This window comes from Tachyglossus aculeatus, chromosome X1 (assembly GCF_015852505.1).
Source record: "Tachyglossus aculeatus isolate mTacAcu1 chromosome X1, mTacAcu1.pri, whole genome shotgun sequence".
Classification (NCBI taxonomy): Eukaryota; Metazoa; Chordata; class Mammalia; order Monotremata; family Tachyglossidae; genus Tachyglossus; species Tachyglossus aculeatus.
In genome coordinates this window covers 35956602-35983003 of record NC_052101.1, presented here as the reverse complement: position 1 = coordinate 35983003, position 26402 = coordinate 35956602, and positions in this window count along the sequence as shown.

Here is a 26402-nt window from a genome sequence, read left to right as displayed (position 1 = left end):
GAGAAGTTAAGTGATTTGCCCAAAGTCACATAGCTGACAAGTGGAAGATCTGGGATTTGAACCCATGACCTCTGACTCCCAAGCCTGTGCTCTTTCCACTAAGTCACACTGCTCCTCAGTTTAAATACCTCTTCTCCCCCACCACCCTCTCTTAGACTTTGAATCCCATATGGGACATGGACAGCGTAGGTTGTGAAGATTTCGTATCTACCCCAGTGTCTAGTACAGTCTTAGCCCATAGCAAGTGCTTAACAAATATTTCTACTATTATTAGTGATAGTAATAATAATAATTATGGTATTTGTTAAGCACTTACTATGTGCCAAGCACTGTTATAAGCACTGGGGTAGATTAAAGGTAATCAGGTTAAATGCAGTCTCTGTCCCACACGTGGCTCGCCGTCTTAATCCCCATTTTACAGATGAGGTCACAGAGAAGTTAAGCGGCTTGCCCAAGGTCACACAGCAGACAAGTGGTGGAGCTGGGATTAGAACCCAGGTCCTTCTGACTCCCAAGCCTATGCTCTTTCCACTTTGCCACGCTGCTTCTGCTATGCTATCCAATGCCTCTGGATAGCATTTCTTGTACCCCAGAGAGGAAGAAAGATAGTCTTCCTCTCCATTTCTACCATTCATCAGCTCATCCCTGCCCCTCCTCACTACACCCACTCTCCTCAGACTCAGATGGTAGGGAAAAATGGAAAAAGGGTAGCAGGCTGTTTGTCAACCACAAAACCTCCTCATAATGGTCTCTGACATGGACCCTTCACTTCCATGCTCAGCTCAAGTGTATTATTAATTTGTTGCTCTCCTTTTCATCAGTAGGATGAAAAAGAGAAAATAAGCTCAAAACACAATAAAAAGGACTTCACCATGTACTGTGTTTGGTACGAGGTGCTGCAACCATAAACTAGAGAAAGATGCAGCATCTGCCCTCGGTGAATGAGACGGTGAAATTTTTTGTGGCAAATGACCAAACTTTAAAGGCTGCTAACAAAAGGTAAAAAGCCCACTGCTTTGGACAAGGGAAGCACTGGTCTGGGTGATGCTTTGAGGTCCTTCTGGATCAAGGATTCTGATTTCCCCTTCTTTCCTCTACTCCAACTGATTCCCTAACAGCAAGCCAATTTCAGCCCAGGATACTGTGGGTTTTTTGTATTGTTTTTTTATGGTAACTGTTAAGTGCTCACTATGTGTCAGGCACCCTACTAAGCACTGGGGGAGGTACAAGATAATCAGGTTGGGCACCGTTTTAATCATCATTTTAAAGATGAGAAAACTGAGGCACAGAAAATTCAAGTGACTTAGCCAAGGTCACATGGGAAACAAGTGACTTCTAGACTGTGAGGCCACTGTTGGGTAGGGACCGTCTCTATATTTTGCCAACTTGTACTTCCCAAGCGCTTAGTACAGTGCTCTGCAAACAGTAAGCGCTCAATAAATACGACTGAATGAATGAATGAATGAAGTGGCAGAGTGAGGATTACAGCATGGTTCAGTGGAAAGAGCATGAGCTTGGGAGTCAGAGGTTGTAGGCTCTAATCCTGGTTCCCCCACTTGCCTGCTGTGTGCCTTGGGCATGTCATTTGACTTCTCTCTTCCTCATTTTACTCATCTATAAAATGGGGATTCAATACCTGTTCCCTCTCCCAGTTAGACTATGAACCTCAGCAGGGTATGATCTGATTGTAGTGTATCAATCCCAGCATTTAGCACAGTACTTGGTACATAGTTAAGCCCTTAATGAATCCACAATTATTATTACCACTATTGTTATTATTATTATTAATGAATTGACTCTAGTGCTCCATGGTGCTTGGGTAATCTCCAAGGCCTTGAAGAATACTTCATTCATTTAGTCATATTTATTGAGCACTCATTGTGTGCAGAGCATTGTACTAAGCATTTGGGAGAGTGCAATCCAATGATAAGTAGACACATTCTCTGTCCACAAGGAGTTTACAGTCTAGAGGGGGATGAAAGAGAACAAAGCCAAAATCTGGCACTTGGGAGGGTTAGATGAGGAACACTACTGATTCGGCCTGCAGTGTAAGTTATCTTAGATTTGAGGGACATTTGGGGTCATAGTACACTCTAAAGCCTTCAGAATCCCAAACTCTCTCAGATAAATTGGGTCACAGTCAGCCTAGGAATGCAGAAGCAGTGGGGACACTTGCTAAGCGCTAGTTCAGGAGGTTTTAGTCATATGACTTTCAGGAACTGAAGGGCATAATGAGGCTAAAGGCCTATGCAATATACAAAGCTTTACTACAATATTCACTAATATCTAATAAAATATATGATTCTGCAGAAGCTGATGCAGCAGTTTGATCCTGACACAACAATTTCTATGCTATCCCTTTTTCTCAGTTCAGGTAATGAACTGTAGGAGGGAGACAGGTCTAAAAGAATTACATTAGAGCAATAAAGTAATGATGACATTTAGGTGCTTAGTGTGCCTAGCACTGGGGCCTTTCACAATTAAACCTTCTTTTCCCCAGCTCCCTCCCGCTTCTATGGCATCTATGCCCTTGGATCTGTGACCTTTGGGCATTTCTAGACTGTGAGCTCATTATGGATAGGGACTGTCTCTATATGTTGCCGATTTGTACTTCCCAAGTGCTTAGTACAGTGCTCTGCACACAGTAAGCACTCAGTAAATACGATTGAATGAATGAATTTGATATTCACCTCTGCCTCAACCCCACAGCACTTATGTACATTGCTTTAAATTATATAAGTTTATATCGATGTCTGTCTTCCTCTCTAGTCCAGATGCTCATTCTGGACAAGGAACGTGTCAGCCAACTATGTTGTACTCTCCAAAGTGTTTAGCACAGAGCTCTACACATAGTGAGCACCCAATTAATATTATTGATAATGATGATCACTGGGGTAGATAAAAAATAATTAGGTTGGATATAGTCCCTGTTCCAGATGGGGCCCACATTTAAGTGAGCACTGGGATTGTTCACCAAGGAAATTTGTGCATTTTCCATTCCTGAAGGACTTTGAGAAGCAGGAAACCAGTCAGTTCTGGATGGTTTAATTGCACACCTTTCTGGTAGCTTCCCAGAAGCCTTAAAGAGCTAAGGATTTTACCAATCTATAGTAGCCCAAACCTTAGATGGTAGCTCACTTTGGGCAGGGTATGTGTCTGTTTATTGTTGTATTCCACTCTCCCAAGCACTTACTACAGTGCTCTGCACACAGTAAGCGCTCAATAAATATGACAATGAATAAACACCAGGGGGGACAGAGATGACCTGTCAAATTATTTTGTATTTAACACAGTGCTTACCACAGTGCTATGCTCCATTAGAGAAAATATCTTAATTTAATCAATGGCACTTGAGTTCTTACTGTGTACCGAGGACTTTACTGAACACTTGGAAAAATATAATACAATATAGTGGGTAGGCAAGATTCCTGCCTCTGTATTCATTGTTATACCAATTACACTTCAGACTCCTGCTGATTTCATTTAAATTCTTTTTTGCTTGCTAATCTTCCAGACCCCAGTACTTCCCATCTTCTAAATACTTCTGAAATTTCACCTCCAGGAAGTTTTCTTTGATGAATTTCCTCTTTCCCCTGGTTACTTTCTCATTACTATCACCTCAGCACTTCTGCATCACCTCAGAAATTTTCCGCTCAAAACTACTCATTACACTTAAGTACATTTTTATTGACATACTATACCATTCAATGGTATTTATTGAGCACTTACTGAGTACTTGGGAGAGTACAATATGAGTTGGTAGACAAGCTCCCTGCCCACAAGGAGCTTATGTAAGCACTTCTTCCTCTTATCTGTAAATTATAAAAGTCCCTTGGCATTTGTGGATTCTTTTTGTTTATGATTTGATCTGCTTGTGGTTGGCTGTACCCATACTTGCCATCACATCTGCGGGTTCTTCTCCAGTGCCTCTGACAGCAGTAATTATCACCCAATCTTTGGGGGCTAGCTGGGCACCTCTAGGTCCTGTGTGGCCCTGAGTATCTCTGAATAGTTGGATAAAACTTCTAATGCTTTGAGTTCAGTTGCCATTAGGTGCAGATGGTACTTACAGTTATTTCTCTAACCAATACCCCTCAGAATATCTAATAATGATAATAATTGTGATATTTGTTAAGTGCTTACTATGTGCAGAGCACTGAATAATAATAATAACTGTGGTATATAATAACTGTGGTATTTTTTAAGCACTTACCATGTGCTAGGCATACAAGCCAGTTGGGTTGGACATAGTCCCTGTTCCATGTGGGGCTCACAGTCTCAGTCCCCATTTTACAGTAAAGCCTTACCACAGAGAAGTGAAATGACATGTCCAAGGTCACACAGCAGACAAATGGTAGAACTGGGTTTAGAACCCATGACCTTCTGATTCCCAGCCCTGTATGCTATTCACTATGCCATGCTAAGCACTGAGGTAGATACAAGATAATCAAGTCCCACACGGGACTCACAGTCTAAGTAGGGAGAACAGGTATTGAATCCCCATTTTGCAGATGAGGGGACTGAGGCACAGAGAAGTGAAGTGATTTGCCCAAAGTCACACAACTGATAAGGCCAAGCCCTAGGCCCATGCCCTATCAAATCGATCACTTGATTCATTCATTCAATCGTATTCATTGAGCGCTTACTGCAAAGCACTGCATTAAGCGTTTGGGAGAGTACACGTAGTGAGAAGCAGCGTGGCTCAGTGGAAAGAGCCCAGGCTTTGGAGTCAGAGGTCATGGGTTCAAATCCCAGTTCCGCCAACTGTCAGCTGTGTGACTTTGGGCAAGTCACTTAACTTCTCTGTGCCTCAGTTACCTCATCTGTAAAATGGGGATTAAGATTGTGAGCCCCCCGTGGGACAACCTGATCACCTTGTAACCTCCCCAGCACTTAGAAGAGTGCTTTGCACATAGTAAGTGCTTAATAAAATTGCTATCATTATTATTATCATTATTATTACAATACAACACTCAAACACATTCCCTGCCCACAGCAAGCACATAGTCTAGATGCTGCTTCATTGATTGATTAGACTTAATCTGCAATTCCCTGATTGCCCTGCTGAACATCTCCAGACTAGTCCTATAGACTGTAAGCTCATTATGAGCAGGCAACTTGTCGGCTAATTCTGTTGTGTTGTGCTCTCCCAAGCACTTAGTACAGTAGCACTTAGCAGATAGTAAGCACTCAATAAGTACATTGAGCGATTACTCTGATCCCTCTCTCTGACTCCCCAGAAGCTGCTGCCCATCCTGCTCCAGTACAGACTGATGGGACCTCCCTCCTGGCCCCATCAACTACTGAAGTGTGATGATTGGCAAAGCACATTCTCAACTGCTCTGTCCCATGGGTAGAAAAAGCAGATTGTATTTTCATACCTTCCGAATAAAATACTGCTCACAGTTTACCGAGTTGAGTGCGGGAATAAGCAAGCACTTTTAATCAATCATTCTCACAGAGCAGAGAGAAGCTTTCGCGTTTCTGAGCTTCTAAGCGGGCCCAGCAGATCTCTGAAGACAGCCACAAACAGGTTTTTTTAGCCTGCCTTCCCTCCCCTCCTTACAGATTGTATGCGTATTCGTGGTTCAAAGTAAGGCAGAGGGCTGATAACTTGATTTTAGAACAAATTCAATATGGAAAAACAGTGGGATAATGTTGCAATACCATTTCATTCCCTCTTTGTGTTCATTAACTCCTGCAATGTAGGCATGCATAAATGTGCTTTATCTGTCCAGACTTACAGGCAGCAGTGTGTGTCACAAAAGCTAGAGACTTCTCCCCCCTCAGTCCCTTGTCGTTCATTCATTCATTCAAATGTATCCATTGAGCACTTACTCTGTGCAGAGCACTGTACTAAGTGCTTGGAAAATACAATACAGCAATAAAGAGAGAAAATCTCTGCCTACAACAAGCTCCCAGTCACCTCCCCACTTCTCACCTCTCCTTGGTCTTCCTTCTTGTTCCATCTCCCTCTCTAGAGTAGGGAACGTGTTTACCGACTCTGTTAATGTTGTACTCTCGCAAGTGCTTAGTACAGTGCTGTACACACAGTTAAGTGCTCAGTGAATATGATTAATTCCTATGCACAGCACATTTAAGGCTGTGAACCCCATGCTGGCCTTTTCAAACCACATTTACCTTCAATCTGTAATAATAATAATAACGATGTACTTCACCTTGATTAGGGTTTCCTTTAAGCCTAAAGGTCCTCACTTTAAATTGTTCAAAGATGTAATGTTCCACCACATCTTTAAAGTCAATTTGGATAGCTCAAGAAAGGTACCAGCTGCATAATAATAACAATAATGATGGTATATGTTAAGCACTTACTATGCGCAAAGCACTGTTCTAAGTGCTGGGGAGGTTACAAGGTGATCAGGTTGTCCCATGGGGAGGGGGGGGGGTCACAGTTTTCATCCCCATTTTACAGATGAGGTAACTGAGGCACAGAGAAGTTAAATGACTTGCCCAAAGTCACACAACTGATAATTGGCGGAGCCGGAATTTGAACCCATGACCTCTAGCTCCAAAGTCTGTGCTCTTTCCACTGAGCCATGTTGCATACTGGGGGCCATATGGCTTCTTCTCTTAGTACAATGCTTTGCACACAATAAGTGCTCAATAAATACTATTGAATGAATGAACCCTTCCCCAGGACCTCAAAGACTTGATTCCAGATCTGTGACAGCTGCTTGGAGAGGTATGGCCTAGCTCTGCTGCTCCCTAGCAGTTGGCTCGGCTTGCTGTGACACTTTTGGTTAACTGAAAGTTGTTAGAGATTTTCCCATGAAGAAGGAAAACAGCCAAAGGGAAAAAATTGATGGGGAAAATGCCAGTTGCAACTAGAAAATAATAATAATTGTGGTATTTGTTAAGTATATACTATGTGCCAGCCACTGTACTAAGCACTGGGGTTGATAGAATGTAATGGGGTTGGATGCAATCCCTGTCCCATGTGGGGCTCACAGCCTAAATCCCCATTTTACAGATAAAGTAACTGGGGCACAGAGAAGTGAGGTGACTTGCCCAAGGTCACACATCAGACAAGTGGCGGAGTCAGAATTAGAACCCAGGTCCTTCTGACTCCGAGGCATGTGCTCTATCCCCTAGGCCATGCTGATGTGGTACACCAACTTCCCCATTCATCCTTAATCTCTAACCCCAATTTATTTGAGCACTTACTCTTTCTAGAGCACTGTACTAAGCTTTTGGGAGAGTACAGTACAACAGAGTTAGTAGACACATTCCTTAACCACAACAAACTTAGTCTAGAGGGGGAAATAGACTTATTATAAATAAATAATATATAACTTTTAACAACTGTGGCCCACATCCTATTATCATTAGGAAAAAACTCTCAGCATATTGACTGGAATATTTGCTGGAATAAGGATGCAGAATAAAATTTTGTTATCCTAACAACTTTCATGAATCACAGTTACGGGAAAACTGTTAATAATGTCTTTCCAACCCCATTTTGAAGAGATTGTGAGTCACTAAGTGCTAGGGTATCACAGCTGATTACATTTTTAAGCCAAGTTTTCAAAGTGGCTCCATTCCAAACTCTGAGACAGAGGCACCATTTTGTCGTATGGATGTATGTTCCTTTCTCAAAGCCACAAAATAAATCGAATGGCCATGCCTGAGAAAGCAGCCATTCCTGCCCCAGGGAAATTGCTGTGGGACAATAATTAAGTCCAGAAGAATCAATTATATAGAATTGAGCACTTACTGTTTGCAGGGGACTTACTAAGCGTTTGGGAGAGTACAACACTGTAACAGAAACATTCTCTGCCCACTACGAGCTTACAGTCTAGAAGGGTAGGAGCAGTAATACTGGATTTTTTTCAGGCTAAAATATAATTCAGATTAACCCCCCAGCAGTTGCTTCTGTTGCTGTCATGTGCTTCTGTGGAAGTATCGGCACAGAACAGTGTAGGAGCAAGAGCTCAGTGAAAATACATATAGGAGTATATAAGTGAAAGGAGCAATGTGTTGTGTGTATGTGTCTGCAGCCACATTTAGCACCTGCCTTCCAAGATTGGCAGGGCATTTTAGAAGCATGTAAACATTCTCGAGCAGGAAATGCTCATAAACTGAGCAGAGAAGTTATGTGATTTATCCAACATGAGTGAGTCTAGGGGCAAATCTGGATAATGATGATTGCTTTAAAAAATAGCCACAAACCTAGTCCCCCAGGTATTGGACCCCAGTGGGTAGACAACGGAGCCGAGTGATTCCTCACCTCACATACACCTCACATTAGAGAAGCAGTGTGGCTCAATGTAAAGAGCACGGGCTTTGGAGTCAGGGGTCATGGGTTCGAATCCCGGCTCTGCCAATTGTCAGCTGTGTGACTTTGGGCAAGTCACTTAACTTCTCTGGGCCTCAGTTCCCTCATCTGTAAAATGGGGATTAAGACTGTGAGCACCCCGTGGGACAACCTGATCTCCTTGTAACCTCCCCAGTGCTTAGAACAGTGCTTTGCACATAGCATTTAATAAATGCCATTACTATTATTATTATATATCATGCAAACACATGCTTACTCAATGATGTGTATCCAGCATTTTTTCCCTCTCCCTCCCCATTGCACCACTCTATCCAGCTCTTTTCATGCCAAGGATTTCAAGGAACCTTGAAGAACAAGGATTAAACCCCCAAAGGTCAACAGATCTTTGCTGAAGGTTTACGTCCAAGGCGAAGATAAGCTAGATTGTTGGAAATCCTAGCAAAGAGAGAGGGAAAGAAATCTCCTTTGTCCCCATTGCTTTTGTTGCTGTTCAGAAGGTTGCTGTAATTGAGTAAACCGCTTGCTGGTTTCCATGGTGATCTCACCCTCCATCCTGCAGTTGCTAGGCCTCTCAGACTGCAGGCACCCACTTGTGCTGCTCTTTCCCACTTGGAACTCTGCCATTTGCATAGCTCAAGGGAAGGGTGGGCTTCCTGTCACAATCCTGGGGATAAATGGCCCTGATACAGCAGACTGGAATGAATATAAAAGACAAGGAGAAGCCTTTACCCTGGGGTGGTTGAGAACTCTGTGTTAGAGCAACCTTATTGAATTCCAAAGGTTTGCTATTCCCCAGGGAAAAAAACAACCACCTAAGCAGTCTTACTGGCTGGTGTTCCAAAATTCCCACTGATATCAAACCTTTTCCTGGTTTCGTTGGTTATCCAGCTGCTTCGCATTAAGCAATATGACAGGGAGATCAAAGGCTTTTTTCACTTAGATGTGTGGCACTTTCCCTGCAAGAAAGGTGGGTTGCAGAGGGGAAAAAAGGACGACTTCTTACCAGTGCTTTGGCATGGCTTTCTCAATCAAGATTTGGCCCCTCTTTGAAGAGCTGGGGAGGTTCTTTTCTTCTCCAGCCAATAGAAATTGAAATGGATTGCCCAACTGGTCCTGGTATTCTCTCCCCAAAATACATAATAATTGTGATATTTGTTAAGTGATTACTATGTGCTAGGCACTGTACTAAGTGCTGAAATGGTTACAAGAAAAACGGGTTGGACAGAGTCTCTGTCTCACGTGGCTCTATCCTCTACTCATCTCTCTCATTCGACTCACATATTCACCAGCACCAAATCCTGTTGGTTCTATCTCCGCAATAGCACTAAAATCCACCTTCTCCTCTCCATCCAAACTGTTATTACATTGATCCAAGCTCTTACAATATCCTGCATCTGCCTCCTTGCTGACCTCCCGGCCTCCTGTCTCTCCCAACTGCAGTGAAGTAAGAACTGCTGCCCAGATCATTTTTCTAAAAAAAGGTTCAGTCCTCATCTCCCCACTCCTCAATAACCCCCAGGGGTTGCCCATCTACCTCTACATCAAAAGAAATTCCTTACCATCAACTTTAAAGCATTCAATCAGCTCATCTCCTCCTATCTTACCTTGAGGATTTCCTAATGCCCAGACTGTGCGCCTCGCTCCTCCAATAGCAACCTACTTGCTGTCACTCAATTTCTCCTGTCTCACTGCTGACTCCTTGCCCACATCTTGCTTCTTTCTGGCCTGTAGTTCCCTCTCCCTTCATATACCACAGACTATCACTCTCCCCACCTTCAAAGACTTACTCAAATCATGACTCTTCTAAGAGGCCTTCCCCAGCTAAGCCCTCATTTCCCGTATTCCCTCTCCCATATCTGTCACCAACATCAGATCTGGGTCCTTTTAGCACTGAATATTCACCCCCCTTCAGCCCCAAAGCACTTATGTACATTTCCATAGTTAACATCTGTCTCCCACTCTAGATTGTAAACTCCTGGTTAGCAGAGAATGAATTGACCCATTTTGCCATATTTGTACTCTCCTAAGCACTTAGTACAGTACTCTGCACATAGTAAGTGCTCAAAAAGTCCCATTTATTTACCCTATATTTCTTCCCCTTCATTGGCAAAAGGCAAAATACTAAAGATGAAGGAACTGCAAATGCAGAGAATGTGTGTCAGCTTTAATCTCTCACAGGAAATCTTAATGCTTTGCATCAAGGATGAATAGTTTCTGGTTCCTTTTCCCCTCCTTTTTTTCCCAAATTTCCTCCCCAAAATAATCAAGTTTGTACAAGTAATATAACCCTCTCTCAAATGCTGGGTTGGCTCTTGAAAGCCTCAGTCCATCTCATGCAGCAGGACTACCAGGCTTGTGACTGGCATCCTTACAGTCACACATCATGTCTTTGGTATCAGCAGAGTCACTAGTAGGTGAAGGAAACTTTACTGTTCTATTCCTATGGGAATACAAGCTACTTGTACCTTCTCAGGAGAAGGAACCTGCAGGGACTCCCAAGAAACTGCCCCACCTGCAGAATCTTATAGTCAATCAGTGTGAATTAGCAATTTCCAATATATGTGAGCCCTTAGCCAACCTAGGAGCAACTGAAAGGAAATTAGGAGAGGCCCTAATGGAAAGTTGTTAAACTGTGTCTTCCCTTTCTCTTTTCTTTTTGAGGAGTATAAGCCTGAACCTCGGAAGAAATGGTGAATGCATTTACTTCAGGCAAGTGCTTGTGCTTGAAGAGATTGTTGGGGCACAGAGGAGGGAAGAGAGTGCAAAATGGGCCAAAATATTTTGAAGCAAACTGAAAGACTGATCGACACTTCATCTCTTCCCCTTACTCTGGTCCTTAAGCATACACCTCAGCCACTGATCCCCAAGGCTGGACAGAGGTAAGGCAAAAGATTACATGACAACAGGGTTTATGGGCTGGATATGGGGATTTAAAAAGCAATTGAGGGTGGGTGCAAGGTGGGGAAAGAGGTCAAGTCAAAGAGGACCAAGAAATGCAATTTCTTATTTTTTTTAAATGGTATTTGTTAAGTGCTTACTATGTGCCAGGAACTGTCCTAAGTGCCAGGGTAGATACAAGATAATCAGGTTGGACATAGTCCCTGTTCCACGTTGGGCTCAGTCTTGATCCCCATTTTACAGATGAGGTAACTGAGGTCCAGAGAAGTGAAGTGACTTGTTCAAGGTCACTTGCCCAAGCAGACAAATGGTGGAGTCAGGATTAGAATCCAGGTCCTTCTGACTCCCAGGCCTGCGCTCTCTCCATTAGGTCACACAGTTCTCTAATGTGAAATTTAATTTAATTCCACATTATCACCATTAATAATAATAACAATAATGATAGCATTTATTAAGTGCTTACTATGTACAAAGCACTGTTCTAAGCACTGGAGAGGTCACAAGGTGATCAGGTTGTCCCACGTGGGGCTCACAGTCTTAATCCCCATTTTACAGATGAGGTAACTGAGGCACAAAAAGTTAAGTGACTTTCCCAAAGTCACACAGCTGACAGTTGGTGGAGCTGGGATTTGAACCCATGACCTCTGACTCCAAAACCTGGGATCTTTCCACTGAGCCGAGCTGTCAGCACCATCAACAGAATCTATTCAACACCTGTTGTGTGCAGAACACTATTTAGGTACTTTGAAGCATGTGACAAAAGTGAAGGATATGGTCCCTGCAGTGGATCTAATTTGTAGCAGACTCACATTGTATACGTGCAGTAGAAAGAGAAACAAAACTAAGATTCCAGTGATTAAAAAAAAAAAAAGAAATCAATCAACTGCATTTATTGAGTGCTTACTCTGTTCCAAACACTGTACTATGCTCTTGGGAAAGTACACTATAATAGAGTTGGCAGGCAGGTTTCCTGCCCACAGGGAGCTTACAGCCTAGAAGGGGAGACAGACATTAAAAGAAAGAAATAAATTACACTACAGCTGAGTACAGAAATGCTATGGGGCTGAGGGAGGGGTGAAAAAAGGGTGCAAATCAAATCCTCGTGCAAGGTCAAATCAGAAGGGAGCGGGAGAGTAAGAAATGAGGGCTTAGGGAAGGCCTGTTGGAAGAGATGTGGTTTTAATAAGTCTTTGAAGGTGAGGAGGAATGAAATAGAGTAAGCAGGTATATTCGCGCAGATGCCCACCCTGGCCGATGGAGTGGGATAGGAGAATGTCACATTGTAGGAATGGCTTTTAGGGATTCCTTTGGAGGTGGGAGGGATCAGCAATCTCCTGTAATGGCTGACCTACGATAGATATATCTTCACATATTGTAGATATTTTTTAAGCATGTATTCTGTGCTGAACCCTGAGCTAAGCGCTCTGGTAGATACAGTACAATCAGGTCAGACACAGTCCTTGTCTCACATGGGGTGCACATGGACACAACTCATTGTGTGGGACAAAGTATTGTTGTCTGCTGAGGAGTATGCATTAAAACTATTCTTAGCAGACATGTTGAAACATGGGGTCAAGGAATTTAGCATCACTGTGAGGGGTCAGACAGATGACCCAAAATACTGAGTTTTTCAAGCAGTGGAACTGATTCCTGCCAAATCTAGCTTCCCCCTGTTCCTTAGCTGAGCCTGCAATAAGTACATTGGTTGCCAGCAAAATATTCAATCATTTAATTTTATTTATTGAGCACTTACTTTGTGCAGAGCACTGTACTAAGGACTTGGGAAAGTACAACACAATAATAAACATTGGCTCCCTGGACTGAAACCAGTCAACTTCCAACAATTAAGTCATATCCTAACTCGCCATTTGATCACTAACCTAAGGGGAGATAGTAAGGCCTTGTTGTCAGGATAACGAATGTCCATTTTTCAAAATAGTAAGATTATTTGACTCTCCCTGCTATCCCAGTAACAGCCGTGTACATCAAAACATCTTTCTCTTTTCACTTAAATAGCAAGTAATTATCTTGCTTATAAAGTTTTATTTGTTCCTATAACCCAATTGTCTGGAGCCTAAAAACTCCCGTGCAGCCTGAAAACCTTCCAATAGCCTATCCCACATAGTCAGGCATCCTCACCCTCTCCTACCCATCTTAATTCCTCCTATTTCTCCCAAAGAGAATCGGAGAAAAGAGCAGGCTAAGTCTCCATATCTTACTGGACACAGCAAGTCTGAGAATAAGGAGGTCTAGGGACTTAGTCCCATCTCTGTTTGTGACTGCTGGGTGACTTTGGAAAAGTCTCCTAAATTATCTGTGCCTCTGATCCCTCATCTATAAAATGGGGATAGTTATGCATGCTTCTCCCTACTTCCCAGAGACGTTGTTAGGACAAAATTATGTAATTGGTACTGTGCTAATTACCATCATTTTCTGCCCATTCTCATCAATGTGAAGCACTGTACCAAGTGCTTGGGAGAGCACAACAAAAGCGAGGCGCGTTGTACAAGAGTTTGCAATCTAATTGGGTAGGCAAGCAAAAATGATTTTAAAATAGTGGGAGAAGGAAGAAGAACAAGGATATCACAGTCAGAAATACATATATTTAAGGATGAAATAGCTGAATAAATATTTACAGAGAAGTAGCGTGGTTTAGCGGAAAGAGCCTGGGCTTGGGAGTCAGAGGTTGTGGGTTCTAATCCCAGCTCTGCCACTTGTCAGCTGTGTGACTTTGGGCAAGTCACTTCACTTCTCTGTGCCTCAGTTACCTCATCTGTAAAATGGGGATTAAGACTGTGAGCCCCACGTGGGACAACCTGATCACCGTGTATCTATCCCAGCGCTTAGAACAAGTGCCTGGCACATAGTAAGCGCTTCACAAATTTTAATGTGAAGCAGCATGGCTAATGAGAAGCAGTGTGGCTCAGTGGAAAGAGCATGGGCTCGAGAGTCAGAGGTCATGGGTTCTAATCCCAGCTCTGTCACATCAGCTGTGTGACTTTGGGAATTTGTTAAGTGCTTACTATGTGCCAAGCACTGTTCCAAGCACTGGGATAGATACAAGGTAATCAGGATGTCCCAAGTTGGGCTCACAGTCTTGCAGTGTGGCTCAGTGGAAAGAACCCCGGCTTTGGAGTCAGAGGTCATGGGTTCAAATCCTGGCTCTGCCAATTGTCAGTGTGTGACTTTGGGCAAGTCACTTAACTTCTCTGTGCCTCAGTTCCCTCATCTGTAAAATGGGGATTAAGACTGTGAGCCCCCCCGTGGGACAACCTGATCACCCTGTATCCCCCCAGTGCTTAGAACAGTGCTTTGCACATAGTAAGTGCTTAACAAATACCAGCATTATTATTATTATTAGTTGAATATTCAAATAAGTATAGAAATACAAATATATAAGTGGGAGTGATGGGGTTGAGTTGATGGGATTGATTTCTTGTGAATTAATCAGGGAAGGTTTCCCAGAAGAGGTGGGATTTTAGGAGGGCTTTACAGATGGCAAGAACTGTTCATAACAGACACATTAAGAATGACCCGAATTACGGGACTATCATACACCCTGACTAGAAAAGGAACCAAAAATAGAGATAGCAGAGAATGTTGAATTTTTTTTTAGAGCTGATTGCCTAATTTTCCCTTTCTCTACTGCTGAATTTATTTTAGACCATGGGCATAGACTTAACTTTATTACTTGATTAGGCAGTGGCAGTGAACCAAATATAAAACTGAGGAAAAAGACAGGTTAATTGAAAACTGAACAGGGCAGTTAAGGGTGATGAGGGAGGGCTTTAATCTGAGCCAGGTTTGGAGAGAGTTTTAAAATAATTTAGGTAATTTGGATTTGATGTAGAAGGGAGTTAGCCAGTGAAAGGTTCTTCTCAAAATGAGTAATAACAATTGTGGTATTTGTTCAACACCCTGTGCCAAGAACTTTGCTAAAACCTGCAATACAATGAGCTCAGACACAGCCCCTGCCTCACATGGGCCTCATGGCCTGAGTGAGGAGGAGAACAGGTATTTAATTCCATTTTGCAGATGAAGAAAGTGCAGCACAGAGAAGTTAAGTGACTTGTCTAAGGTCACACAGCAAGCAAATGCAGAGCCAGGTTTGGAATTCGGTTCTCTGACTCCCAGAACCATGCTCTTTCCACTGGGCCAACTGCTAGGAAATATTTTTATGATTTTGCTCATTTGAACTGACTGGAGAAGAGAAACAAGAATGGTAGAGGATAGTGATAAAATAGAGAAACGGCGTAGCCTTGTGGATACAGCATAGGGCCTGGGATTTAATCCCAGTTCTGTGACTTGTCTACCCCTTCTGTAAAATAGGGATTAAGACTGTGAGCCCCTTGTGAGAGATGCTGTTTCCAACCTGATTAGCTTGTATCTACCCTAGTGCTTAGTACAGTGCTTGGAACATAGTAAGCCCCTAACAAATAAAAAAAGGGAAGATAGTGAAAATCCAGATAAAATTTGGGATTTTGGTATAGGGATTGATTTTTAGAGCTGCAGTCATTAATTTAGTGACAACAGCCCAGGAAACCTAAGCGTGACTTTACTGTTCTGTTCTATGTGGATGATTACCAAATCTACATCTCCAGCCTTGATCTTTTTCCTTATCTGCACAGTCACACTTCCTCCTGCCTTCAGGACATCTCTACTTGGATGTCCCCATTGAAAACTCAAACTTAACATGTCAAAAACAGAAGTCCTCATCTTCCCAACTATACCCTGTCCTTCCCATGGCTTTTCCAAAACCACCATCCAAAGTCAACTGAAATCTTCGCATTATTCTTAACTCATCTCTCTCTTTCAGTCCACTATTCAATCTCTCAAAAATGCTGTCAGTTCTACCTTCACAACCTCACTAAAATCCGTCCTTTCCTCTCCATCAAAACTGCTATCATGTTAATGTTAATAGGATAAATACTTATCCTATCCTGCCTTGATTACTGTTTCTGCCGCTTTACTGACCTCCCTGCCTCTCTCTACTCCAATCCTTACTTCACTCTGCTGCCCAGATCGTTATTCAAAAGAAGGTTCAGACCACATTTCCTCACTCCTCAAGAACCTCTAGAGGTTGTCCGTCCACCTCTGCAACAAACAGAAACTCCTTACCGTTGGTTTGAGACCACTCAATCACCTTGTCCCCTCCTATCGTACCTCACTGATTTCCCATTATATCCTAGAACACTCACTACACTCCTCTAATGCCAGCCTAGCCACTGTAACTTGATCTTGTCTATCTCACTGCCGAACCCTCACCCATGTCTTGTCTCTCTCCTCATGGTCCCTCCCCATTCATACTGGCGGACCACCACTCTCCCTGCCTTCAAAGCCTTTTCTTTTTGGTGGTATTTGTTCACTCATTCAATCATATTTATTGAACGCTTACTGTGTGTACAACACTGTACTAAGCACTTGGAGAGTACAATCCAGCAATAAAGAGAGACAATCCCTGTTAAGAGTTTACTATGTGTCGAACACCGTTCTAAATGCTGGGGTAGGTACAAGTTAATTAGGCCCGACACAGTCGCTGTCCCATATGGGGCTCACAGTCTAAGTAGTAGGGAGAACAGATACTAAATCCCCGTTTTACAGTTGTGGAAACTGAGGAACAGAGAAGTTAAGTGACTTGCCCAGGGTCACACAGCAAGTGATAGGCAAAGCCAGGATTAGAACCCAGGTCCTCTGACCCTCAGGCCCATGCTCTTTCTACTAAACCATATCCAAGAGGTCTTCCCCAACCAAGCCCTCATTTCCCTTACACCCTTTCCCTTCTGCATCACCTTTTCCCTTGGATTTGTACCCTTTATTCCCCCCCCCCCCTCAACATCTATGAACTTACCTGAATTTTAATGTGTCTCCCCCTCTGGATTGGAGGCTCTTGTCTATCTCGTGGCAGACCACTCGTCCACATCCTTCCTCTGGCCCCATTCTTATTTGACAGACAATCACTCTCCCCACCTTCAAAGTCTTATTTCATTCATTCATTCATTCACTCATATTTGTTGAGCACTTACTGTGCAGAGCACTGTACTAAGCTCTTGGGAAGTACAAGTCAGCAACATATAGAGACAGTCCCTACCCAACAATGGGCTCACAGTCTAGAAAGGGAAGACAGACAACAAAACAAAGAAACTAGACAGGTGTCAAAACTGTCAGAATAAATAGAATTATAGCTATATGTACATCATTAATAAAATGAATAGAGCAGTAAATATGTACAAGTAAAATACTAAAGTAATAAATATGTACAAAAATATACAAATGATGTGGGGAGGGGAAGGAGATAGGGCAGAGGGAGGGAGGGGGCAATGGGGAGGGGAGAAGGAGAGGAAAAAGGCTGCTCAGTCTGGGAAAGCCTCCTGGAGGAGGTGAGCTCTCAGTAGGGCTTTGGAGGGAGGAAGAGAGCTAGCTTGGTGGATGTGCGGAGGGAGGGCATTCCAGGCCAGGGGGAGGACGTGGGCCGGGGGTTGACGGCGGGACAGGCGTGAAGGAGGTACGGTGAGGAGATTAGCGGCAGAGGAGCGGTGGGTGCCAGCTGGGCTGGAGAAGGAGAGAAGGGAGGTGAGGTAGGAGGGGGCGAGGGGATGGACAGCCTTGAAGCCCAGGGTGAGGAGTTTTTGCTTGATTCGTAGGTTGACAGGCAACCACTGGAGATTTTTGAGGAGGGGAGTGACATGCCCAGAGTGTTTCTGTTCAAAGATAATCCAGGCAGCAGAGTGAAGTATAGACTGAAGCGGGGAGAGACCGGAGGATGGGAGATCAGAAAGGAGACTGATGCAGTAATCCAGTCACGATTTAAAGCACATTATTTAAAGCACATCTCCTCCAATCCTCCAAGAGGCCTTACCTGACTAAGCCCTCATTTTCTCCTCTTCCACTCTGCATCACGTGGCACTTGGATTTGCATCACTTTTTCTCCCCTCTCTCAGCCACACAGCACATATGTACATGTACATATGAGCTTACATTCTAGAGGGGGAAGATAGACATCAATGTGAACTCATTTTGGCTAGGGAACAGGCCTATGAACTCTGTTATATTGTACTCTCCCAAATGCTTAGAGCAGTGCTCTGCACAGAGTATGCACTTATGGTCATTATCAATATTTACAGGGTGCTAATAACTTGGTTTAAAAAAGTCTGACAGTTCCTGTCTCATATGGGACACAATCTTGATAGTGAGTTAAAAAATAAATATCCTAATACAAAATGGAAAGGTCTTTCACTGGCATATACAAAGTAAATTCAAAGCAAAAAGCAATTTGTTGGGTAAATGCCAATTATATATGGTATAGTTTGAAAAATCTACCAAACAATAAGCACTGATACAGTCATTTGAATTTCTTATTTATCAGAATAGCATTTCCTTGTCCTTTCTAAATTCACCAGGGTAAAAAAAATCATGTTGCACAGTTGGTAATTTCTTGAGATAAATGTCTCATCCTTGTTCAAATTCATCTTGCAAAGGTTGGTAATTTTAATTAATCACTATGAGGTTCCAGTTTGCATAAAGTGGCTTTGGCCTCTTTGCCCCCTTAATTAAATTGCTAAATTGCGAGTTCTTTGAAAGTTTTGACAAAATGGGAGATTAGCCACAGTCTTGAAATGGAAATTGAACTGCAATGGAGTGCCAGATGAAGCCAGAAAAGAAAGGGCATTTAGAATATTGCACTGATTCCCAGTTGATGGAGTATAAGGCAGATAGGAACACAAATCTGCAGCAAGACATACCACTGTCATGTGTCAAAATGTACTGAAAGATGGATATTACCCTTTGTTTTAATACTATCTTCTAACAAAGAGATACGTCTTTTCCATTTTCCTTGAGCTGTTTAAAAGAAAGAAAATACAGTATTTGCCGAGCCCTTTACCATTAGGCACTGATGCCTGTACCTTGGGGAAAATTAAAATGGAAGATTGAATGACTGTGCAGTGTCCCTGTCCCTTGTGGGAGTCACAATCTAAGGGGAAAGGGGAACAGGTAATGAATTTAGACAGTGCTCATTGTGGGCAGGGAGTGTGTCTACCAACTTTGTAGTATTATACTCACCCAAGCGCTTAGTATAGTACTCTGCATACAATAAGCGCTGAATAAATGCCATTGAAGATTACATATCCATAACTTATATTAACACCTGTCTCGCCCTCTAGACTGTAAACTCCATGTGGGCAGGGGACATGCCAATCAACTCTTGTTACCTTGTACTCTCCCAAGTGCTTAGTACAGTGCTCTGCACACAATAAGTGCTCAACAAATATGATTGTGTCCGTTTATTGTTCTATTGTATCCTCCCAGGTGCTCAGTAAGTGCTTTGCACATAGTAAGTGCTCAGTAAGTACAACTCAATGAATGAATTGATTCACTGACCTGACGTTGGGCAATCAAGAGTGGGCTCTCCTTAAGCAGAGATTTTGGAAGCTCTGATTCCAAGGGACATACATGAAGGTAACAACAGCTGATGCAAGGGACAAACACATGTGTGCCAAGGGGTGGGTGTTATGTGCACACAGGTTGGAATGGATTGTTGGTCTTTCAGAATTATTTTTCAGTCATATAGGTAGTATCCACTTCATAGAGCAAGGTCTTGGGAATCAGAGGTCATGGATTCAAATCCCAGCTGCGCCAACTGTCAGCTGTGTCACTTTGGGCAAGTCACTTCATTTCTCTGTGCCTCAGTTACCTCATCTGCAAAATGGGGATTAAGACTGTGAGCCCCATGTGGGACAACCTGATCAGCTTGTATCCTCCCCAGTGCTTAGAACAGTGCTTTGCACATAGTAAGCGCTTAACAAATGCCATCTTTATTATTATAGAGGTATGTACTCAAGTGTAAGCCTCAAAATAGATGATCATATAATCAGCATCTCTTTAGCAAATGATCTAAGCTTTCTATGCTAACTAAATTCACCAGGTACTTCACTTTGCTTCCATGAATACACTGAATGGGGAGCACTAAGGTAGAAATCAGACTAGTTCTCCATGGTCTAATTGTCGTCAGCTACTCCCAACAGCAATTACACAGTGGTGGACTATTTTGATTTCTTTGTACTACCACCCAGAGGATTTTTAGAAACTGCTGATTATTTTCCTTTTTAAGCTGCTTTCTCTCTTTTTTTAATGGGCACATCTAGAACTGACACACCAAACTGGCATGGTGCACAAGACAGAGGATCAGGAGTTGATGGCTAGAGGAGCAGGGTGGTTTAGTGGATAGAGCACCAGCACGCGAGTCAGAAGGAACTGGGTTCTAATGACAGCTCTGACATGTCTGCTATGTGACCTTGGATAAGTCACTTTACTTCTCAGGGCCTCAGTTACCTCATCTGTAAAATGGGGATTAAGAGTGTGGGCCCCATATTGGACAGGGACCGGGTCCAACCTGAATGATTGTATCTACCCGGGCGCTTAGAATAGTGCTTAGTACATAGTTTAGAAGCAGCGTCACTTAGTCGATAGAGCATGGGCTTAGGAATCAGAGGTCATGGGTTCTAATCCCCGCTCAGCCACTTATCAGCTGGGTGACTTTGGGCACTTCTCTGTGCCTCACTTACCTCAACTATAAAATGATGATTAAGACCGTGAGCCCCGCGTGGGACAACCTGATTACCTTGTATCAGTGCTTGGTGCATAGTAAGCACTTAACAAATACCATTATCATCATCATCACCAAGTACCATACTAATAATAATGATTGTTATTATTCAATTGGAAATTGTAGGATTGATGTAATGCCTCCATTTTCTTTTTGCCTAATAATTTGTCTTTAGGAGAGGTTTACTTCAAATGGGAATTAATCCTGGTCATGTCTTTTATTCATTCATTCATTCAGTCAGTCAGTCAGTCAGCCGGTCAGTCAGTCAGTCATATTTATTGAGCACCTACTGTGTGCAGAGTACCATATAAAGCTCTTGCAAAGTAAAATTCGGCAACAAATAGAAACAATCCCTACCCAACAACAGGCTCACAGTCCTGCCTTGGCCTATTAGTGCTTGGCTCTTTTCAAGAAGGAATGAGATGAAATTATAAGTCGATTACATTTGCCCTCTCCCTGACTTTCCCATCACTGTTGACGGCACTACCATCCTTCCCTCTCACAAGCCCATAACCTTGATGTCATCCTCTACTCTGGTCTCTCGTTCACCCCTCACATCCAATCTGTCACCAAAAACTGCTGGTCTCACCTCTACAATATAGCCAAGATCTGCCCTTTCCTCTCCATCCAAACCACTACCCTGCTGGTTCAGTCTCTCATCCTATCCCGACTGGATTACTGCATCAGCCTCCTCTCTGATCTCCCATCCTCCTGTCTCTCCCCACTTCAATCTATACTTCACGCTGCTGCCCAGATCATCTTTGTGTAGAAACGCTCTGGGCATGTTACTCCCCTCCTCAAAAATCTCCAGTGGCTACCAGTCAACATACACATCAAGCAAAAACTCCTCACTCTTGGCTTCAAGGCTGTCCATCACCTCACCCCCTCCTACCTCACCTCCCTTCTTTCCTTCTACAGCCCAGCCCGTACCCTCTGCTCCTCTGCCACTAACCTCCTCACTGTGCCTCATTCTCGCCTGTCCCACCATCAACCCCCGACCCACGTCCTCCCCCTGCTCTGGGATGTCCTCCCTATGCACAACCACCAAGCTAGCTCTCTTCCTCCCTTCAAAGCCCTACTGAGCGCTCACCTCCTCCAGGAGGCCTTCCCAGACTAAGCCCCCTCCTTCCTCTCCCCCTCCCCATCCCCCCATCCTACCTCCTTCCTGTACCTGTATATATGTTTGTACAGATTTATCACTCTATTTAATTTACTTGTACATATTTACTATTCTATTTATTTTATTTTGTTAATATATTTTATTTTGTTGTCTGTCTCCCCATTCTAGACTGTGAGCCCGCTGTTGGGTAGGGACCATCTCTATATGTTGCCAACTTGTACTTCCCAAGCGCTTAATACAGTGCTCTGCACATAGTAAGCACTCAAAAAATAAGATTGAATGAATGAATGAATATTCACATTTCCTGATTATCCAGACCCCCCCCAAAATCACACAGTTCCAGGGATGATCTATATTTTCAGATCCACATTGTTTTAAAATTTCTTTTACATGCAAAAGAGCATCCCCTTTGTGCAAATGTTCTTCTTGTTCAAACCAAGATGCTTTAAGGGCTTTGTAATAAATGCCTCCTTTCCACACTAATATTCATGCATTCACATACATAGAAAGATTTACATTTCCTGACTAGATGGTCAGTGCCAATTTGGTTTCCCCCGTGAATGAGGAATTACATCTCCCTAGGTAACCGGAGTGTGCTTTGTAAAACAGGAAAACATAAAATCATTTTAAAAGATAGGAAATGGCATGCTTCTTATTTATTTCTGTAATTAGCAAGCTAATGTGCCCTGAATTCTAAAATAGGCTATATTCCTTTCTTCCAGTTAATGGAGCTAATATTATGTGGCAGTTCTGGGTCTAGGAAAGATGCTCTCCTACAGTACATTATCTAGAACTCCATGATCCATTACCTTAGGCTCAGTATGCTTTCTTTCACTCTTTTTTAAAAAATCAGAAAGCAATTTACAATCTACTCAGGCCACAGCAAAGGGAAATGACTCGCAGCCACTTCTGTGTTGTGATCACGATAGTTGATTTAACAGTCTCTCTCTTTCTCTCACTGCCAGTTTCATCCTCTCTGAACCTATAGGATATACATACAATGACAATGTCATTCCATCAAGGTGTGCAAATGCGCCTGATGAAACCGATGTCTGACCAACTATTCCTTTTATATTAAGTACATGTAAAGCTGGTCCTTAGCTGCATTGTGCACTATAGTAAACCTCTATATTTTTTAAAAAACTCAGAGAACTGACCCCAGGTTCTATTTTTTTTCTTCTTCTCTCTTCATTTGCACTTGCTCTATTAAGACTGGCTATATGTTACCGATTTGTACTTCCCAAGTGCTTAGTCCAGTGCTGTGCACGAAGTAAGCACTCAATAAATAGTTTATTTTATTTATAAAATAAGCAATAAAACAATTGTATTTATTCATACAGTATGAATGAGCTGACTAGTCATTTTGCTTTATCCTAAGAATTTCCTAGTACGTTCATTCATTCATTCGATAGTATTTATTGAGCGCTTACTGTGTGCACAGCACTGGACTAAACGCTTGGAAAGTACAAGTTGGCAACATATAGAGACGGTCCCTACCCAACCAAGAGCTCACAGTACAGGGGCTTCTTCCTCTGTAGCTGTGACACAAACTGACTCTTCATCCATTTTAAGTTTGCATCTGAAACTAACTCTCTTCATTACCAAATCAAATTTATTAAACCCATCCATGCTGTGCAAGGGGCTAAGCAAAATCAGTGTCAACAAAATAAAACATGTTCTCTACTCCCTAGGAGCTTATGGCCCAAGAAAAGGCTGGTGCCCTCATTTCCCTCTCTGCCTGGTGACTCTTAATTTTGACAAAATACAGTTGCCTGAAATCTGTGAAAACGTACTGAGGTATATTTAACTAGGAAGAGGTATTGTCATTCATATGAATTTGTCCAAGATTGATAAGAATAGGTTTTAATTTATATCTGAAAGATGGTTCCCTCAAATTACATTGTACCCCAACAAATTTTCCGCAACTGGCTCACTATCAGTAAAGAAAAAAAAGACGGTCGTTGACAGAATTAGGTCATTCTGAGGCTTTCCAGATTTTTCCAAAAGGCCTCTAATTAAGTATTCTGTCAGCCTGTGCCTCGCTGGCTTATAAATACAAAGCTGCATTAGGGTGATGTGGATCTGTAGGAGTAGCAGAGGGGAATTCAGGGAATACATGACAAATGAATTAACAACAACGTTATTTACTGCTGTGATCATGGATACCAATTATTGGAGGTCAGGTCTACTGTAGCAAATTATCTTTATAATTTAAGCCACAAAGTAATTTTAAGTGTCAATGATCAGGTTACCTGAGGCCAGATAAATTTCACCTAAAATGCCAGGATATTGAAACCCAAATGTATTTTGTTTGGTTAATTTTGAACTGCATGGCTAATTTTAAAAGTAAAGATCTGGTCAAAGGGCTTCAGTCACAGTGGATCTTTACCATTATCCATACACTGAGACCCACATTCTGAAAAGTGGGCACAAATCCCATGACAGCAATGTCAGTAAAGAGAGCAAAAGTTAGATTTCACTCCTCAACTGGGAGTCCCTCTAAATCTTTTAAAGGTTTGCTATATTAGTGGATTGTTAAAATATATTGGAATATTGCCCAGGTATCATATTAATTATTCTTCTAATTAGGGGCTTGAATTGACAGCGGCTACAAGATCATATATCCCTCTGTGGACTGATTGCAAAATGGCGACAACAACTTGTCTTTCTCTTCGGAGAGTCCGGGTTTGGTCTCAAGAGGCCTGAACATCTTCAGTATGACAATGCCTCTTCAGCAACACTTAAAAATAAGTGACAAATCATTGATGCTTGGAAATCCATCACATCATTAGCACCAATTAATTTATACCCACTTATTTTCAAGAACCACCAATTCCTAACTAATGGTGTTATTGCCGAGGTGACTGGCTGAGTTGGATAGAACATGATCAAGGATAGCTGAACAGTCATTTTCAGACTGCTCCTGTCAGAATTAATAAAGAGATTAATGAGGGAAGTGGGGAAATTCATCAAGGCAAATGTGTTTTTATCCAGTGTCACAGGAATATAAATGGACTCAGAGGTAACAGATTTCTTCCAACTTTTTCCATTTCTTTGAATGGTATTTGTTAAGCACTTATTATGTGCCAGGCACTGTACTAAGCGCTGGGGTAGACAGCTTTCCCATGGCAGTTCTCATTTCATTCATATAGTTAGATAGGGCACAGCCAGTGTCCCACATGGGACTCACAGTTTTCATGCCCGTTTTACAGATGACATGACTGAGGTACAGAGAAGTGGGGTGGCTTGGCCAAAGTCACAAAGCCGACAAGTGGAAGAGCAGGGGTTAGAACTCAGGTCCCTCTGACTCCCGGTCCCATGAGCTATCCACTGGACCACATATTCCCTGAAAGGCAATGTTGGCTCAATTGCTTGGCTTTTCCTTACTTGGACATACAACAGAGGCAGATGTCTGGAAACTGGATAGGGAGAATCCCCGCCATCAACCTGAAGGCAAAGCTAGCTTGAATCCATAATCATCGTTGACATTCATTCATTCAGATGTATTTATTGAGTGCTTACTGTGTATTGAGCACTGTACTAACAGCTTGGGAGAGTACAATGCAACAGTAAACAGACACATTCCCTGCCCATAACGGGCTTAAAATCTAAAGGGGGATGGAGACAGACATTGATATGAATAAATTATTATTATTATTATTATTGATTGTAATTATTGCATTTGTTAAGTGCTTACTATGTGCCAGGCACTGTAATAAGCACTGGGGTGGATATAAGTAAATCAGATTAGACACAGTCCCTGTCGCACAGGGAAGGCTCATAGTCTTAATCCCCATTTTACAGATGAGATAACTAAGGCACAGAGAAGTGAAGTGACTTGCGCAAGGCTACACAGCAGACAGGTGGCAGAGCTGGAATTAGAATTCATAACCTTCTGATTCCCAGGCCCATGGTCTATCCACTACACCTTACTCCTTCTAATAATAATACATTGGTATGCTACAGCACTTTTGTTACCAAAGCGCCCTCAAATTAATTAGTTCATTTCAACCCTCACAACAACCCTGTGAGGTAGGGAGACAAGGCAAGTATTATTATCCCCATTTTGCAGATGGGGAAACTGAGGTATAGAGAAGTTAAGCGGCTCGCCCGCAGTCACACAGCAGGCTTCTGTGACACCTGGCTTCTAGACTGGTGCTCTGCAGCTTTGCCACACTGTTTCCCCTCTGTGTACATAAATGCTTTGGGGCTGTGAGTGGAGAAAACAAAGAGAGCAATTCAGGGTGACACAGAAAGGAATGGGAAAAGAGGAAATGGGGAAGGCCTCTTGGAGGATATGTGCCTTTAAAAAGGCTTTGAAGGGAAGGAGAGAATTGTCTGTCAGATTTGAGGAGGAAGGGTGTTATACTCTAGAGGCAGGACGTGGGTGAGGGGTTGGTGGCCAGATACATGAGATCAAGGCACAGTGAGGTTAATATTAGAGGAGCGAAGTCTGCGGGATGGGTTTTTGTAGGAGAGTTGTGAAG